The sequence below is a fragment of the Aethalodelphis obliquidens genome, unplaced genomic scaffold, assembly GCF_003676395.1.
Source record: "Aethalodelphis obliquidens isolate GAN/ISIS:26980383/991018 unplaced genomic scaffold, ASM367639v1 scaffold15, whole genome shotgun sequence".
NCBI classification, from domain to species: Eukaryota; Metazoa; Chordata; class Mammalia; order Artiodactyla; family Delphinidae; genus Aethalodelphis; species Aethalodelphis obliquidens.
The window spans coordinates 8,215,740-8,233,159 of record NW_020837959.1 but is presented as its reverse complement, the minus strand read 5'-3'; the positions used below and the strand labels follow the sequence as shown (position 1 = coordinate 8,233,159).

General features: G+C 42.1%; 1 long non-coding RNA gene across 2 annotated transcripts in view; it reads left to right on the top strand.

The window, feature by feature from the left end:
* Window positions 1–17,420, top strand: part of LOC113625370 (uncharacterized) — a 36,541-nt gene that overhangs the window by 8,525 nt on the left and 10,596 nt on the right. For both annotated transcript variants that reach the window (XR_003434639.1, XR_003434640.1), the window contains exons 3-4: window positions 15,817–15,979; window positions 16,089–16,391. This is a non-coding gene — a long non-coding RNA (uncharacterized LOC113625370). The remainder of the gene's footprint in view (window positions 1–15,816; window positions 15,980–16,088; window positions 16,392–17,420) is intronic.

The following is a 17,420-nucleotide window of genomic DNA, read 5'->3' as shown; positions in this document are numbered from 1 at the left end:
AATCCAGCCGCTGTGAACATCTTGCTGTCCTTTAACTCAGCGGATTTGCTCAGACCGCTGTGCATTTGTGTGCTACTCACTCCCCCCTAACAGGAGGGCTTTTCCCTCCTTATTCATAAGACATCCTCTGAGTCACTGTTCAAGATGTAGCTCACTTGTCACCTCTTCTGATTCTTTCTACCTTCTGGCAAATGTAGGCACAGATGCTGTACACACACACACACACACACACACACACACACACACACACACACAGACACCAACGCTTCCCATTCGATCATGGCCCTTCAGCCTGCTTTGAGTTCTTTCAGGCTGCATCTACGTTTGAGGACTGGCTCAACAGGCCTTGGAGTCTGATAATTCTGAGTGGTAAGTGTGCGGCCCCTAATGAAACCCTAGAGAATTTCTCGAAAGCTGGCCACCCCTTGAGCAATGCCTCGTTACCATTCTGTGCTTGGCATACTCCTTCTTTGATGGGTCAGCCAATCTGTTGAAATAGCTCTCATAACCATAATAAATTGTTCTGGAATGCAGTCTCCCCAATACATTATATCATGAGGAAGACCTACCTGTGCTAACTTTGAAAGACATTGGTACTTATGAGCATTTGGCCAAAATGCTAAAAACAAAAGCGAAACCAAAAAAACCCAACCATTCCATGGAGAGAATATTAATTTCGTACTAAACATACCTATCATATCTTCATGAATACATAATATTAGTATTTCCATATGGGCTAGAAATACTAAATAGTTAATAGCTTCCCCAGCAATTTGTTTCTTGTTATGACGTCTCCAGTAATGTGTAATAGTTTTGGCAAAGTGCAATAACAATATATTCCTATAACCATAAAACTCTACAATAGTTCTTTAGTTAGCCTGGTTTTGATATTTGAAAAGTAGAGATATTAATTTCACATGCAAACAGAGGATAAGAGAATGTCAAAAAATCAGTTTATAAATCAAATGTGTATTATAACAAAGTTGTTAATGTTTTAAAAGATTCTTTCCATAAGTACCCTTAAGTATACCTAGGTTTACTAATTCCTGATTCTTTTGTTTTATTGAGATATAATTGATGTATAACACTATTAGTTTCAGGTGTAAAACACAATGATTCCTTGTCTGAATATATTGCAAAATGATCACCACAATAAATCTAGTTAACGTCCATCGCCACACAGTTACACATTTTTTTTCTTGTGATGAGAACGTACAAGAACTACTCTCTTAGCGTCTTTCAAATATACACTACGGTATTATTAACTGTAGTTGCCATGTTTATTTATTTTGTGGCTAGGAGTTCATACTTTTTGACCCCCCTTACCCATTTCACTCCTACTCCGTGTTTCTGGCAACTGACTATCTGTTCTGTGTATCTACGAGCTTTGGTTTGTTTGTTTGTTTTTACGTTCCACATATAAGTGAGATCATACGGCATTTGTCTTTCTCTGTCTGACTTAACTTCATATAGCATAATGCCCTTTAGGTATATCCAGGTTGTCACAAAAGGCACAATTGTCTCTTTTTTAATGCCATATGCCACATTTTCTTTACCCGTTCATCCATCAATGGACACTTAGGTTCCACATCTTGGCTATTGTAAATAATGCTGCAGGGCTTTTCAGATCAAATCGAAACAAAAGGTGCTGAGAGATGGGAGTGTGGGGAGATTCTGATGTCACCATAGTCAAGTTCTTCTCAGGTGAACGATGTGAAGTGTGCTTGTGTTGTCTGGTAGGGTGATTTCAGAAGCAACTGAAATAACATGGAATTTTCTCTTTTCCTTTGTGAGTGAGTATGGGGCTATCTTCTGAGAAAAACCAAAGGGAATAAATAAACAATCAACTGCAAAGTTTGTAAAGATTACTTGAAGACAGTCTGTCAGAAAAGTTGTCTTTAGCTGAAGAGATTTGGATTTTATTCTTTGAGACTTGCTAAGCAGTTAGTTTTTGTCTTTGTCTTTTTGTTTTTTTCTGTTAAGTGTTTAATTGCAGATTCTGCTGGCTTTGATGAGGCCAGGTTTTAAAAGTAATTTGAAAAGTGGAATGAACACATTACTGTGAAATGAAGTACACAGTTACCAAGGATGGTTGACTTTTAACTTTTACCTTGAATCACTTCACTATTGAATTGAACATAAACTTCTTTTGTCAGCAGATGAAATGAAGTGAAAAGGCATCTAGGTACCACATGTTTCTTCCCAGGGAGAAGGAAGCACCCTTACTGGTAACTGATGTAGTAACAAAGGGGCTCACGTTTTATATTTCATTTACTACAGTTCTTGAAAATGAAATTAGTTTAAAAGCTTTTGCAAATACCTCTCTTCTACATGATAAAGGCTTCTGTGCAAATTCAAAAGTCGCTATAGAAGGGAGGTCTGATCTCTTTGCTGGCACTTGCAAATTAGAAATTTTGCATGTACAGTAAGTGCAGCCGTGCAAAAAACCACCGCCCATCTCAAGCTGAATTATTTCATCCAGTTCCTACCTGGAGGGCTTTTTTTGTTTTTTTCCAGTGCAATTAATTAAGCAAACAGGACCAATGTTGGAACTTTTGACAGATTACAAGAGCAAATGCTCTTGCGTTGGGGCTTTCATGGGTCTTATAAGTAGACAGTCCTCATAAATCTTGCACAACAGGTCTTTTGATTCTCCCTCAAAAGCTTTATCCTCTTCCAATTGGTACTCATCATCATGGGAGGCTTGCTACTTACAAATTTCTCTATTGCTGTTTTCATTTCCTCTTCAGTAATAGAGGCAATCAGTTTCTCATTATCCAGAAGATTCAGTTTTGGCACTTTAATTTTAGCCAGAAGTTTCATAACCTTTCTGTTATCAGCTGCTAACTCTGATGCAAATATCAATTTGGAGAGCAAAAAAGAAGAGAAGCATTTTACATTACTGCTTTCTAATGATCAAATGTAGAACCTGCTGAAATAAGAAACTACGGTATTTCTGATTTGGATTCTTATTAAGATATTTGTTGCTCTTGACATTGGCAAACTTATTTATAAAATTTGCTTAAAAATTTTTAAGAAAATTGTAGCCTAAAACAATGCTAGCCTTTTAACATTCACTGAATTTCTGCTTTGGGTATAGAACCACATCAGGTCTTATCAGGATCATGCGGGACTGGTTTAGGTCCCAGGGGAAAAAATTTACTTCTTTTCAGCAAGGGAGGAATTTTATTTTTTTAAACATCTTTATTGCAGTATAATTGCTTTACAATGGTGTGTTAATTTCTGCTTTATAACAAAGTGAATCAGTTATACATATGTTCCCATATCTCTTCCCTCTTGCGTCTCCCTCCCTCCCACCCTCCCTATCTCACCCCTCTAGGTGGTCGCAAAGCACCGAGCTGATCTCGCTGTGCTATGCGGCTGCTTCCCACTAGCTATCTATTTTATGCTTGGTAGTGTGTAGATGTCCATGCCACTCGGAATTTTACTGATATAAAGCAGACTTGGGCCCCACCTGTAAGCACTGGTCTCTAGTAATTTTGTGCCAAACTCCACCCCTCCACACTGAATCATTAGCCTGATGTGTTTTGAAGAATAAGAAGAATTACTATTTAGGAGAAGAGATAATATATGTGAAAAACAAACAGGAAACTAGAGGAAAAAACTCAAGTGCTTTATAATTCAAATTATTAGACAAATTGTACGAAAACAAAGAAAGGGCTTTACTGAATACCCCCTTGGTATTCAGTGGTCCAGGGCACAATTTTTTTTTTTACATCTTTGTTGGAGTATAATTGCCTTACAATGGTGCGTTAATTTCTGCTTTATAACAAAGTGAATCAGTTATACATATACATATGTTCCCATATCTCTTCCCTCTTGCGTCTCCCTCCCTCCCACCCTCCCTATCCCACCCCTCCAGGCGGTCACAAAGCACCGAGCTGATCTCCCTGTGCTATGCGGCTGCTTCCCACTAGCTATCTACCTTACGTTTGGTAGTTTATATATATCCATGCCACTCTCTCGCTTTGTCACAGCTTACCCTTCCCCCTCCCCATATCCTCAAGTCCATCCTCTAGTAGGTCTGTGTCTTTATTCCTGTCTTACCCCTAGATTCTTCATGACATTTTTTTTCTTAAATTCCATATATATGTGTTAGCATACGGTATTTGTCTTTCTCTTTCTGACTTACTTCACTCTGTATGACAGACTCTAGGTCCATCCACCTCATTACAAATAGCTCAATTTCGTTTCTTTTTATGGCTGGGTAATATTCCATTGTATATATGTGCCACATCTTCTTTATCTATTCATCCGATTATGGACACTTAGGTTGCTTCCATCTCTGGGCTATTGTACATAGAGCTGCAATAAACATTTTAGTACATGACTCTTTTTGAATTATGGTTTTCTCAGGGTATATGCCCAGTAGTGGGATTGCTGGGTCATATGGTAGTTCTATTTGCAGTTTTTTAAGGAACCTCCATACTGTTCTCCACAGTGGTTGTATCAATTTACATTCCCACCAACAGTGCAAGAGCTTTCCCTTTTCTCCACACCCTCTCCAGCATTTATTGTTTCTAGATTTTTTGATGATGGCCATTCTGACTGGTGTAAGATGATATCTCATTGTAGTTCTCATTTGCATTTCTCTAATGATTAATGATGTTGAGCATTCTTTCATGTGTTTGTTGGCAGTCTGTATATCTTCTTTGGAGAAATGTCTATTTAGGTCTTCTGCCCATTTTTGGATTGGGTTGTTTGTTTTTTTGTTATTGAGCTGCATGAGCTGCTTATAAATTTTGGAGATGAATCCTTTGTCAGTTGCTTCATTTGCAAATATTTTCTCCCGTTCTGAGGGTTGTCTTTTGGTCTTGTTTATGGTTTCCTTTGCTGTGCAAAAGCTTTGATGTTTCATTAGGTCCCATTTGTTTATTTTTGTTTTTATTTCCATTTCTCTAGGAGATGGGTCAAGAAGGATCTTGCTGTCATTTATGTCATAGAGTGTCCTGCCTATGTTTTCCTCTAAGAGTTTGATAGTTTCTGGCCTTACATTTAGGTCTTTAATCCATTTTGACCTTATTTTTGTGTATGGTGTTAGGGAGTGATCTAATCTCATATTTTTACATGTACCTGTCCAGTTTTCCCAGCACCACTTATTGAAGGGGCTGTCCTTTCTCCACTGTACATTCCTGCCTCCTTTATCAAAGATAAGGTGACCATATGTGCATGGGTTTATCTCTGGGCTTTCTATCCTGTTTCATTGATCTATATTCCTGTTTTTTGTGCCAGTACCATACTGTCTTGATTACTGTAGCTTTGTAGTATAGTCTAAAGTGAGGGAGCCTGATTCCTCCAGCTCCGTTTTTCGTTCTCAAGATTGCTTTGGATATTCGGGGTCTTTTGTGTTTCCATACAAATTGTGAAAGTTTTTGTTCTAGTTCTGTGAAAATGCCATTGGTAGTTTGATAGGGGTTGCATTGAATTTGTAGATTGCTTTGGGTAGTAGAGTCATTTTCACAATGTTGATTCTTCCAATCCAAGAACATGGTATATCTTTCCATCTATTTGTATCATCTTTAATTTCTTTCATCAATGTCTTATAATTTTCTACATACAAGTCTTTTGTCTCCTTAGGTAGGTTTATTCCTAGATATTTTATTCTTTTTGTTGCAATGGTAAATGGGAGTGTTTTCCTTATTTCACTTTCAGATTTTTCATCATTAGTGTATAGGAATGCAAGAGATTTCTGTGCATTAATTTTCTATCCTGCTACTTCACCAAATTCATTGATTAGCACTAGTAGTTTTCTGGTAGCCTCTTTAGGATTCTCTATGTATAGTATCATGTCATCTGCAAACAGTGATAGCTTTCCTTCTTCTTTTCCGATTTGGATTCCTTTTATTTCCTTTTCTTCTTTGATTGCTGTGGTTAAAATTTCCAAAACTATGTTGAATAAAAGTGGTGAGAGTGGGCAACCTTGTCTTGTTCCTGATCTTAGTGGAAATGCTTTCAGTTTTTCACCATTGAGGATGATGTTGGCTGTGGGTTTGTCATATATGGCCTTTATTATGTTGAGGAAAGTTCCCTCTATGCCTACTTTCTGCAGGGTTTTTATCATAAATGGGTGTTGAATTTTGTCGAAAGCTTTCTCTGCATCTATTGAGATGATCATATGGTTTTTCTCCTTCAATTTGTTAATATGGTGTATCACGTTGATTGATTTGCGTATATTGAAGAATCCTTGCATTCCTGGGATAAAACCCACTTGATCATGGTGTATGATCCGTTTAATGTGCTGTTGGATTCTGTTTGCTAGTATTTTGTTGAGGATTTTGCATCTATGTTCATCAGTGATATTGGCCTGTAGTTTTCTTTCTTTGTGACATCCTTGTCTGGCTTTGGTATCAGGGTGATGGTGGCCTCGTAGAATGAGTTTGGGAGTGTTGCTTCCTCTGCTATATTTTGGAAGAGTTTGAAAAGGATAGGTGTTAGCTCTTCTCTAAATGTTTGATAGAATTCGCCTGTGAAGCCATCTGGTCCTGGGCTTTTGTTTTTTGGAAGATTTTTAATCACAGTTTCAATTTCAGTGCTTGTGATTGGTCTGTTTATATTTTCTGTTTCTTCCTGGTTCAGTCTCAGAAGGTTGTGCATTTCTAAGAATTTGTCCATTTCTTCCAGGTTGTCCATTTTATTGGCATAGAGTTGCTTGTAGTAATCGCTCATCGTCCTTTGTGTTTCTGCAGTGTCAGTTGTTACTTCTCCTTTTTCATTTCTAATTCTATTGATTTGAGTCTTCTCCCTTTTTTTCTTGATAAGTCTGGCTAATGGTTTATCAATTTTGTTTATCTTCTCAAAGAACCAGCTTTTAGTTTTATTGATCTTTGCTATCGTTTCCTTCATTTCTTTTTCATTTATTTCTGATCTGATTTTTATGATTTCTTTCCTTCTGCTAACTTTGGGGTTTTTTTGTTCTTCTTTCTCTAATTGCTTTAGGTGTAAGATTAGATTGTTTATTTGAGGTGTTTCTTGTTTCTTAAGGTAGGATTATATAGCTATAAACTCCCTCTTAGAACTGCTTTTGCTGCATCCCATAGGTTTTTGGTCATTGTGTTTTCATTGTCATTTGTTTCTAGGTATTTTTTGATTTCCTCTTTGATTTCTTCAGTGATCACTTCATTATTAAGTAGTGTATTGTTTAGCCTCCATGTGTTTGTGTTTTTTACAGATCTTTTCCTGTAATTGATATCTAGTCTCATAGCGTTGTTGTCGGAAAAGATACTTGATACAATTTCAATTTTCTTAAATTTACCAAGGCTTGATTTGTGACCCAAGATATGATCTATCCTGGAGAATGTTCCATGAGCACTTGAGAAAAATGTGTATTCTGTTATTTTTGGATGGAATGTCCTATAAATATCAATTAAGTCCATCTTTTTTAATGTATCATTTAAAGCTTGTGTCTCCTCATTTATTTTCATTTTGGATGATTTCTCCATTGGTGAAAGTGGGGTGTTAAAGTCCCCTACTATGAATGTGTTACTGTCGATTTCCCCTTTTATGGCTGTTAGTATTTGCCTTATGTATTGAGGTGCTCATATATTGGGTGCAAAATATTTACAATTGTTATATCTTCTTCTTGGATCAATCCCTTGATCATTATGTAGTGTCCTTCTTTGTCTCTTCTAATTGTCTTTATTTTAAAGTCTATTTTGTCTGATATGAGAATTGCTACTCCAGCTTTCTTTTGGTTTCCATTTGCATGAAATATCTTTTTCCATCCCCTTACTTTCAGTCTGTATGTGTCTCTAGGTCTGAAATGGGTCTCTTGTAGACAGCAAATATATGGGTCTTGTTTTTGTATCCATTCAGCCAATCTGTGTCTTTTGGAGGGAGCATTTAGTCCACTTACATTTAAGGTAATTATCGATATGTATGTTCCTATTCCCATTTTCTTAATTGTTTTGGGTTCGTTATTGTAGGTCTTTTCCTTCTCTTGTGTTTCTTGCCTAGAGGAGTTCCTTTAGCAGTTGTTGTAAAACTGGTTTGGTGGTGCTGAACTCTCTCAGCTTTTGCTTGTCTGTAAAGGTTTTAATTTCTCCATCAAATCTGAATGAGATCCTTGCTGGGTAGTGTAATCTTGGTTGCAGGTTTTTCTCCTTCATCCCTTTAAATATGTCCTGCCAGTCCCTTCTGGCTTGCAGAGTTTCTGCTGAAAGATCAGCTGTTAACCTTACAGGGATTCCCTTGTGTGTTATTTGTTGTTTTTCCCTTGCTGCTTTTAATATGTTTTCTTTGTGTTTAATTTTTGACAGTTTGAGTAATATGTGTCTTGGCATATTTCTCCTTGGATTTATCCTGTATGGGACTCTCTGTGCTTCCTGGACTTGATTAACTATTTTCTTTCCCATATTAGGGAAGTTTTCAACCATAATCTCTTCAAATATTTTCTCAGTCCCTTTCTTTTTCTCTTCTTCTTCTGGAACCCCTATGATTCGAATGTTGGTGCGTTTGATGTTGTCCCAGAGGTCTCTGAGACTGTCCTCAGTTCTTTTTATTCTTTTTTCTTTATTCTGCTCTGCAGTAGTTATTTCCACTATTTTATCTTCCAGGTCACTTATACATTCTTCTGCCTCAGTTATTCTGCTATTGATCCCATCTAGAGTATTTTTAATTTCATTTATTGTGTTGTTCATCGTTGTTTGTTTCATCTTTAGTTCTTCTAGGTCCTTGTTAAATGTTTCTTGCATTTTGTCTATTCTATTTCCAAGATTTTGGATCATCTTTACTACCATTATTCTGAATTCTTTTTCATGTATACTGCCTATTTCCTCTTCATTTGTTAGGTCTGGTGGGTTTTTATCTTGCTCCTTCATCTGCTGTGTGTTCTTCTGTCTTCTCATTTTGCTTATCTTACTGTGTTTGGGGTCTCCTTTTTGCAGGCTGCAGGTTCGTAGTTCCCGTTGTTTTTGGTGTCTGTCCCCAGTGGCTAAGGTTGGTTCAGTGGGTTGTGTAGGCTTCCTGGTGGAGGGGTCTAGTGCCTGTGTTCTGGTGGATGAGGCTGGATCTTGTCTTTCTGGTGGGTAGGTCCACGTCTGGTGGTGTGTTTTGGGGTGTCTGTGGACTTCTTATTATTCTAGGCAGCCTCTCTGCTAATGGGTGGGGTTGTGTTCCTGTCTTGCTAGTTTTTTGGCATAGGATGTCCAGCACTGTAGCTTACTGGTCGTTGAGTGAAGCTGGATGCTGGTGTTGAAATTGAGATCTCTGGGAGATTTTCGCCATTTGATATTATGTGGAGCTGGGAGGTCTCTTGTGGACCAGTGTCCTAAAGTTGGCTCTCCCACCTCAGAGGCACAGCACTGACTCCTGGCTGCAGCACCAAGAGCCTTTCAGCCACATGGCTCAGAAGAAAAGGGAGAAAAAGTAGAAAGAAAGAATTAGAAGAAGAAAGAAAGAAAGAAAGGAAGGAAGGAAGGAAGAAAGAAGAAAGAAAGAAAGAAAGAAAAAGAAAGAAAGAAACGAGGGAGGGAGGGAGGGAGGAAGGAGGGAAGGAAGAAAAAAGAATGAAAGAAGATAAAGTAAAATAAAATAAGATAATATATAATAAAGTTATTAAAGTAAAAAATAATTATTAGGAGAAAAAAGAAAAGAAAAACATTTTAAAAAAGAAAGAAAAAACGGACGGATAGAACTCTAGGACAAATGTTGGAAGCAAAGCTATACAGACAAAATCTCACACGGAAGCATACACATATACACTCACAAAAAGAGGAAAAGGGGAAAAAAATCATAAATCTTGCTCTCAAAGTCCATCTCTTTAATTTGGGAGGATTTGTTGTCTATTCATGTATTCCACAGATGCAGGGTACAAGTTGATTGTGGAGCTTTAATCCGCTGCTTCCGAGGCTGCTGGGAGAGATTTCCCTTTCTCTTCTTTGTTTTCACAGCTCCCAGGGTCTCAGCTTTGGATTTGGCTCCGTCTCTGCGTGTAGGTCGCCGAAGGGCGTCTGTTTTTCGCTCAGACAGGACAGGGTTAAAGGAGCCGCTGACTCGGAGGCTCTGGCTCACTCAGGCCGGGGGGCGGGGGGGGGGGGGGGAGGAGCAGGGAGTTTGGGGCGGGCCTGTGGCGGCAGAGGCCGGCGTGACGTTGCGCCGGCGTGACGTTGCACCAACCGGAGGCGCGCCGTGCGTTCTCCCAGAGGAGTTGACCCTGGATCCCGTGACCCTGGCAGTCGCGAGCTGCACAGGCTCCCCGGAAGGGGGTGTGGAGAGTGACCTGTGCTCGCACACAGGGTTCCTGGTCGCGGCAGCAGCAGCCTTAGCGTCTCATGTCCGTCTCTGGGGTCCGCGCTATTAGCCGCGGCTCGTGCCGTCTCTGGAGCTCCTTTAAGCCGCGCTCTCAATCCCCTCTCCTCGCGCACCAGGAAACAAAGAGGTAAGAAAAAGTTTCTTGCCTCTTCGGCAGGTCCAGACTTTTTCCGGGACTCCCTCCCGGCTAGCCGTGGTGCACTAACCCCCTGCAGGCTGTGTTCACGCCGCCAACCCCAGTCCTCTCCCGGCGCTCCGACCGAAGCCCGAGCCTCAGCTCCCAGCCCCGCCCGCCCCGGCGGGTGAGCAGACAAGCCTCTCGGGCTGGTGACTGCTGGTCGGCCCTGATCCTCTGTGTGGGAATATCTCTGCTTTGCCCTCCGCACCCCTGGGGCTGTGGTCTCCTCCGCGGCTCTGAAGCTTCCCCACTTCCGCCACCCGCAGTCTCCGCCCGCGAAGGGGCTTCCTAGTGTGTGGAAATCTTTCATCCTTCACGGCTCCCTCCCACTGGTGCAGGTACCGTCCCTATTCTTTTGTCTCTGTTTATTCTTTTTTCTTTTCCCCTACCCAGCTATGTGTGTGTGTGGGTTTCTTGCCTTTTGGGAGGTCTGAGGTCTTCCGCCAGCGTTCAGTAGGTGTTCTGTAGGAGTTATTCCACGTGTAGATGTATTTCTGGTCTATCTGTGGGCAGGAAGGTGATCTCTGCGTCTTACTCTTCCGCCATCTTCCCCAGGGCCCAATTTTTTTTTTCCTTTGGTACGCGGGCCTCTCAGTGTTGTGGCCTGTCCCGCCGCGGAGCACAGGCTCCGGACGCGCAGGCTCAGCGGCCATGGCTCCCGGGCCCAGCGGCTCCGCGGCATGTGGGATCTTCCCGGACCGGGGCACGAACCCGTGTCCCCTGCATCGGCAGGCGGACTCTCAACCACTGCACCACCAGGGAAGCCCCCCAGGGCCCAGTTTTTAAGCTTAGTTTTTAAAACCAATTTGTGTGAACATGTTTGACTTTCTGTATGACTTATTTGAGGAAATTCATTTTATAATTTCCTCTCTTATGAATTTGGTTTCTAAGCAATTCATTACTCCTTTCTTTGACCTGTGATCTGATGGTATCTCTGTCTGCTTTGGGGGAGTGTTTCATCGATTCTGAGGGCCAGGAGGAGACTTTGACACGTCAGCCAGGCTAGTGGGGCACCAGCCTCTGGGCTTGGGGCTGGGCAGGGACCACTCCTGTGCTCTCTGTTGGAATCTGTAGCTTTCATTAGTCGGAGAGGAAGCACGGGAATGCTAGAGTTATTAGGAAAAGCAGATGGTTTCCCTTGTCCCCTTGAGGGCTGCAGCTGCTTCATCTCGTCAGCCGGATACAAAGGACACAAGTCAGCGACACAAGGAAATATATTTTACTAAGGAGAGAGGCAGTCACCAGTTGTGTTGCCTCCTGTGCTTTTGCCTTGTGGCTAAGCTCAAGGTGCCACCTCTTTTGTAATTCTGCTGCAGACAGTCCTGGTTGACCCTCAGCAGAGTGAGCAGGGGTGTGGTCATCTCAGAAAGAAGGTTCTGATGGGGGTGGGAGGTGGAGGGTGGTGACGACAAGGGGACCCAGGGAGTGTGGCCCAGCGGGGCTGCGGGGAGCTGCTGAGTGGAAGCGTGCACGCACGTGAATTGGGTTCCCATCGTGGAAAGGCATTGTTGTAGGTGTGGAGGACACAGGTGGGTGGCAGGTGGTCCGCACATGTGCGAGATTCTTCTTGTGGAAATCGGAATAATCACGTGGGTGGCGCTGTAAGGGAGAGTCCCTGTCTGGGGGAGTGAGAGAAAGCTGTGAGCAGAGGTATCCTCTGCCGTGAGCATTCCTGTCGGAGCTCTAAGGACATGCGAAGGCTCGAAGTCCTGGGCATCCAAAATGTATTTGTGAAGTTCAGTGGCAACCTGGTGTGACTTCAGTGTAAGGTGTATCAGAGGGAGGGGTTGGGAAAGGAAGTGGAAATGTGGGTTGGGGTCAGAGAGTACAGAATCTTCTGTGAGTGCTCGTAGGTGTGCATTCTATCTGAAAGGAGTGGGAAACGTTTAAGCAGGGTTGGCACCATCAAATATCTGTTTGGAGAAGCTAACTCCGGTGACGTTGGAGGACAGATTGAAACTGGAGAGAGGCTGGGGGCACGGAGAATTATAAAGGTGTGTGGATGAACGATGCTGAGGGCCTGAACTAGACCATGGTGTTGAGTCGATGTACTGGATTTGAGATAAAATGATGAGTTAGAAGCGACGGGGCTTAGAAAATGGGACAAAAAAAGGAGAGGCTGACTCTGAAGTCTTGAACTTAGGGAACTGGGAGATGCTCGTGGCATGAACAAAAGGAAGGAATTGGGCTGGATTAGCATGAAGACGTGATGCCCATTTATGGAGACCATACTCCACCTCAACCCAGATACAAAGACAGGTCAGCTTCCGGGATCTGAGCCTCCCCTGCTGTGACCACTATGTTAGAGCCACAGAAGACATCAGTCTTTCTGTGCAATGGGTAGGAGGACGTTGTCCAGCAAGGGCTAGTTTTTGTTGTTTTTTCCAATGGAAACTTAGGTTTTAGAGTAAGTTTAGATTTACAGAAAATTGAGAAGAAAATACACCGATTTTCCAGATACAGATGATGGTTCCACTTAGGATTTTTCAACTTAACGATGGTGCAAAAACAATACACATTCAGTAGAAACCATACTTTGAATTTTGAAGTTTGATCTTTTCCCAGGCTAGCGACATGCGATCCAACCCTCTCTCATGATGCTGGGCAGCGGTAGTGAGCCCTGGATCGCAGTCAGCCACGCGATCACGCGGGTCAACAACCAATATGCTTACAACCGTTCTGCACCCAGCCAGCCATTCCGATTTTCCCTTTCAGTACAGTGTTCACTAAATTACATGAGATATTGAACACTTTATTATAAAGTAGGCTTTGTGTTAGATGATTTTGCCCAACTGTAGGCTAATGGAAGTGTTTTGAGCACGTTTAAGGTAGGCTAGGCTCACCTGTGATGTTTGGTAGGTTAGACGCGTTAAATACATTTTTCACTTACAATGTTTTCAACTGAGGAGGGGTTTGTTGGGATGTAACCCCATTGTGAGTCGAGGAAGATCTGACTCGTCGCCTGGTTTCTCCTATTATTAACACCTTAGATTACTGTGATACCTTTGTTCCAATGAATGAACCAGTGTTAATGCATTAGTATTACTAAAATCCATAGTTTATTCAGATTTCCTCAGTTTTTAAAAAAAATCTAATGTCCTTTTTCTGTGCCAGGATCTCACCCAGGACACCACATCATATTTAGTTGTCATGTCTCCTTAGACTCCTCTTGGTTGTGACAGTTTCTCAGGCGTTCCTTATAATTGATGACCTTGAGAGTGTTGAGGAGTATTCATCAAGTGCTTATTCCTCAGGATTTGTATGATGTTTTTCTCATGGTTAGACGGGGTTTATGGATTTGGGGAAGATCAGAGAAGTGAAGCACTATTCCCATCACATCACAGCAAGGGTACATACCATCAACATGACTTACAGCTGTTGACGTTGACCTTGATTACCTGGCTGTGGTGGTGATTGCCAGGTTTCTCCCTTTCCGTATTGTACTCTTCGGAAGGCAGTCACCACGTGCAGCCCATAGTTAAGGAGCGGGGAGTGATGCTCTATTTTTTGAGGGAGGAATATTTACATAAATTATTTGGAATTCTTCTGCACAAGATATTTGTCTCTTCTCCCCCGTTATTAATTTATTCAATGGTTTATTTTATGTCTGTAAGGTTGCATGAATATTTATTTTATAATTTGGGTTATAACCCAGTAGCATTGATACTTTATTCATTTTGTTGCTGGGGTTGCTTTAACTTTGCCCACTGGGGGCTCTTTCAGTTGCTCCAGTGAGGGGTACTTGTGAGGGGTATTTGTAAGGACCATGTTGTGCTGTGCTCTGTGCCAGCAAGAGGGCTGGGAGGCCTGTCACAGGACAGCAGAGGTTGCGAGGTCCCAGAGTCCTGAATGCACAGCAGGGGACTTTGGGTAACTCCATGCAGCAACTGAAAGGTCCTCTACATTCTTAAGTACAAGAGTGACATGACGAATAGTGTGTTGGAAGGTTACTTTGGAAGCTTTATGAATTGCATAGTTTCATTTGTTCATTCATTTAACAAACGCTTATGGAAATTATTCTGCCACCTGCTGGGGAGCGAGGGTGGATCATGATGGGGAAAGAATACTAACATTTACGGAGCACCTACCTGCCTGGTACCTGGTTCTTTACACACTGGATTTCATTAGATTCTCACAGCAACCCAATGAGATAGATACTCTTTTCAATATTTTACAGATAAGAACACTGTCTTCAGAGAGGTTAAGTAACTGGTTTAAGGCCACACAGCTGGTAAGTGGCAAAGCTGAGATTTGAACAGAGATCTGTCTCATTCCACATGAGGTTAGTTAAGAAAGTCACCGATTTTTTGCTACTTCTTTCATTGAGAAGTAGAGTTTAATTTGCCTTCCCTGGAATCTGGACTAGTGGTTTCGACTTTATTCGATTTATCTGAATTGAGCAGAAGTGACATTCTGGAATTTACAAGGCTAGATCAAAAGAATCCTAAAGCTTTCTCCCTGGCCTCTTAGAAAGCATGTTTTTGCAGAAGCCAGCTGCCACGTGGCAAGCCCAGCACTACCCTGAGTCTGCCATGCTGTGAGGTGGCCAGAGCAAACCACAAGGACAGGTCTGCCCAGTTCCCACTTGTTCCAGCCACGTTAGTCCAGGCACCAGAAAGGTGAGCGAGGGTGCCTTCTGATGAGTCCAGGCCCAGCCAGCACCTGACTGCAATTGCATGAGCGACCCTGAGGAAGAACCACCCAGCTGAGCCCAGTCAACCCTCAGAACCATGAGAGAAAATAATACCTAGTTGTTTTAACCCACAGCATTATGGGGTAGTTTGCAGCAATGTGTAACTGGAACACCAGCAAACACAGGTGTTCTTTCTCTGTGCTGTCTACCTTCCACAGTGACAGGGTTCCTCCACTGAGGCAAAGAGCATAGGAGACCATTACATTAAAGTATTGAGGACACTGTAGGGGCCTGACTGGAGCTGGGTGCTTGTGGACAAGCAGAGGCAGAGCTGGCAACCACCTTAAGAGAAGAGCTTGCGTTAGAATATAAAGTAGAATTGCATTAGCGCTCGTTGACGGGAAAGAGAATGAGTTCGTTATCAGATAGTCTTGAGTTGCAATTCTACTTTCTCACTTCCAAGATGTCTGACTTTGGGCAAATTACTTTAACTCTCTAAGCCTCAACTTCCTTGTCTTTAAAGTTCAGATGATCTGATGATAATAATATCAGATGCAATGAGGTAACAACAGGTGTTCAATAAATGTGTTCCTGTAGTTTTCTAAGCATATCTATTTTATAGCACCTGTTCTGCTGCATTCGAATTGTTTATTTTCTAGCCTGTCTCCCAAATAGACTTTGAAATTTCTTAGGGAAACAAGATTATATTATATATTTTTGTATTCTTGGTGGCCAGCAGAGTAAAGAGAGTGGATGTTCAAATAATTGTGGAATGAAAGAAGGGATTGATATCATCGTGGCTGAGGAATGAAAGAAGGATGACTTGCCTCTCTGGTTAGGAAGCCAGAAGTAACATTGGTTAACAGGGGGAGAGCGACGCTGAACAAATCACGAACCAAGTAAATAAGTAATTATTAACTGAAATAAATCCTGTGAAGAGAACATATAATGATAGAATGCCTGAGTTTTTTTGGGGAAACACCGGCAAACGCCTGTTATCTCTTATAGCTTGTCCGAATAACTAAGTTCTGGCCGACGGGATATGAACAGAACTGACTTTTACCGTTTCTGGAGCGTGTCCTGAAGAGAAGTCTTTCCTCTGGCCCTTTCCTATTTCCTGCTGGAAGATGATGAGAACTGAAATGGCAGCCTTGGACCTCAAGATGGAAGCTGCATTTTGAGGATGACAGAATCTCCTTATAGCTTTGAACTAATGTGACAGAGAAAATGAACTCCCACCTTGTTTCAGCTGTTGTTTCTTTGGATCTCTTTGTTATTGCAGCTGAAAGAATGCGGGGAACTCTGAAAGAGGTAAGAGGGGAGCCCAATTTAAACGGGAGTGGAGGGGCAAGGAAATCGTCTCCAGCGAGGCAGTCTCTACGAAGTGGGATGATGAAAGAGAGTGCTCAGGGCGGAAGGAACAGCATGTATGCTGTCCCCAAAGTGGGAAAGGACTTGATACATCTGAAGAACAGAATGAATGAATGAGAAGCCTAGGAGAGAGTCTGGAAGTCAAGATCACAGTGATCTTGAAATAGGAAGTCTCCAAAGTGTTTTAAGTACTGAGGTAATACTGCCTGATTTCTTTTTTTTTCTTTTCTTTTCTTTTTTTTTTTTTTTGGCGGTACGTGGGCCTCTCACTGCTGTGGCCTCTCCCGTTGCAGAGCACAGGCTTCGGACGCGCAGGCTCAGCGGCCATGGCTCACGGGCACAGCTGCTCCGCGGCATGTGGGATCTTCCCGGACCGGGGCACGAACCCATGTCCCCTGCATCGGCAGGCGGACTCTCAACCACTGCGCCACCAGGGAAGCCCCTGGCCTGCATTTCTTTTTCCAAAAGGTCCCTCTGACTCTGTTGGAGGGTTTGAGTGATGGAGGAGGTCACTTAACCTCAGCCGCAGATGATGGCAACCAGTACTAGGGGTAGGGCTGGGGGTGGAGAGAAGTGATGGTTTTGAGTAATATTTTGAAGGTAGAATTACCAGGTCTCTTTGAAGTGCAAGATGTATGTCACTGAGAGGAAACATGCCTTCAAGATGATCCCCAAATTTTGAGAAGGAGGAGACTGGAGGAAGAAAAGTAGTGGCAGAGGAAGGCCAAATGTTTGGTTTCTTTTGAATGTGGTATGTTGGAAAGAGACAGAAAAATCAAATCCCATCATTCATTGCCAGTTATCAGCCGTGTGTAACTGGGAATGTTACCATTTTACAAATAAGAAAATAAGGTTTAGAGGTTAAGAAACATAAACTCAGCATTTTGAACTTAAAATCCATGGAGGTAACATGACTTAGTAGAAGGACCATGGGCTGTGGAGACAGATGCTCAGTTATATTGCTTCCTT